The following is a 1,786-nucleotide window of genomic DNA, read 5'->3' on the forward strand; positions in this document are numbered from 1 at the left end:
TCCGAGTAATTCCTTCTCCCACAGTGTTGTTACTCACCCGTCCTTTGATACCTGAATTAAAAAAAAAAATAAAAAAAATAATAATAACAACAAAACCAGCCTTGGATTGTGCAGAGCTTTGCTGCTTTTGTGCTCTTTTAAGCACTTCCATCAAGACTTTTAAATTTCTTCCCATTAATTACAAAATCTTTGCCAGACTAGGATAATACAATAATATTAAGGATAAATAATGTAAAATAATGTAAGGATAAATAATTCTGTAAAAATTCTGATGTAATTCTATAAAGCTCTGCACATTTACCTGTCTGTCCACCCCAATTTCTGTGTGTGTTTGTGCTGTGTTTTCCAGGCCAGGCCCCCCTGCAGAGCCCCCAGGACATCCAGGTCTACGTTGTGAACACCAATTTCACCCTGAGGTGGAACCACCCCGGGGGTGACCCTGGGGTGACCTTCTCAGCAGAGTACAAGTGGTGAGTGAAGACTCGACTTTTGGGCCACAAATTCTGACCCTGGGTTGTGCACAGGAGCATTTTAATGAATGGCTTTGCTGCTTGATTGCAGCCACTTCTGTAGGGACCTTCTGCAAGTGAAGGTCAGGAAGGGCAAATCCTGAAAGGAAGTGGGATCCAAGTCCTGGATCCTTAATTGGTCTGTGATTTATGTGCCAGGTTGGACTGACCTGTGATAAAAACAGTGATAAACACACGACACACCTGCTGGTGGTGCTTCATTCTGGAGTGGTTCTTTGAGAAGATTAACTGGCACTCTTAGAAATATAATTTATGTCATTTATTTTTAATGTGATTTATTCTCTGGGGTTTTTTTTAATCATGGCCACACACACACAGAGAATTTGAGGGAATTTTCAATGTAGCTTTTGACTAATTTGTTCATTAATCCACATTTCTCATCTGCAAGTTTAAATCCCCAGATGAAACAATTTTGGTTTTGTTCTTAAGTATCTGCTTGCTTTTCTGCAATGGTTTCACATATCCCAACATTTTTGCTTGCATTAACACATTCATTTGGTGATTTTTTTGGCATTTTCCTGCGAAGTAAATATTGCAAAACATTTCTAAGATAAAATTACTTAAATTCTGAGCGACCTGGGCTGGTGGAAGGTGTCCCTGCCCGTGGCAGGGGGTTGGAATGGGATGGTTTTAAAGGTCATTTCCAACCCAAAGCATTCCATGATTCTGTAATTATGAATATAGCTCTTCTTCCTCACTATGTAAGGGAGAAACAGCTGCTTTGAAGACAGTTTTATTTTAAAAAATAAGGAGGCAAGGTAGGAGTTCAGGGTAAACCACGACTAATTCGAGTCTGTGCCTCTTTTTTTTTTAGGTCAGGATGTTTTTAATCTCTCTCTGAAATGTCTCTTGCTTAACTAAGGTGTGGATGTCTGTTAATGCAAGAAAAAACCAGTTTGTGTAAAGCTGATTATTGAACTCCAGTTGTCACCTTTGTGTTTTTATTTCCCCCTGATCTCCATTCCTGGCTCATGTTAAAACTGGGGGCTTTTTGCTGCTTTTTTTTTTTAAGCACTTCCATCGAGACTTTTAAATTTCTTCCCATTAATTAAAAAATCTTTGCCAGACTAGGATAATAGAGTAATATTAAGGATAAATAATTCTGTTAAAATTCTGATATAATTCTATAATTTGGGTAAATAATTCTGTTAAAATTCTGATATAATTCTATAATTTGGATAAATAATTCTGTTAAAATTCTGATATAATTCTATAATTTGGATAAATAATTCTGTAAAAATTCTGATATAAGTCTA

General features: G+C 36.9%; 1 protein-coding gene across 2 annotated transcripts in view; it reads left to right on the top strand.

Annotated features, from left to right (window-relative positions):
- The first annotated feature begins 352 nt into the window (after positions 1–352).
- Positions 353–1,786, top strand: part of IFNAR1 (interferon alpha and beta receptor subunit 1) — a 14,040-nt gene continuing 12,606 nt past the window's right edge. For both annotated transcript variants that reach the window (XM_027645714.1, XM_027645721.1), the window contains exon 1: positions 353–470. The gene's annotated coding sequence lies outside the window, so the exon portion shown is untranslated. The remainder of the gene's footprint in view (positions 471–1,786) is intronic.

Source organism: Corapipo altera, unplaced genomic scaffold (genome assembly GCF_003945725.1).
Source record: "Corapipo altera isolate COAL_440 unplaced genomic scaffold, ASM394572v1 0, whole genome shotgun sequence".
Classification (NCBI taxonomy): Eukaryota; Metazoa; Chordata; class Aves; order Passeriformes; family Pipridae; genus Corapipo; species Corapipo altera.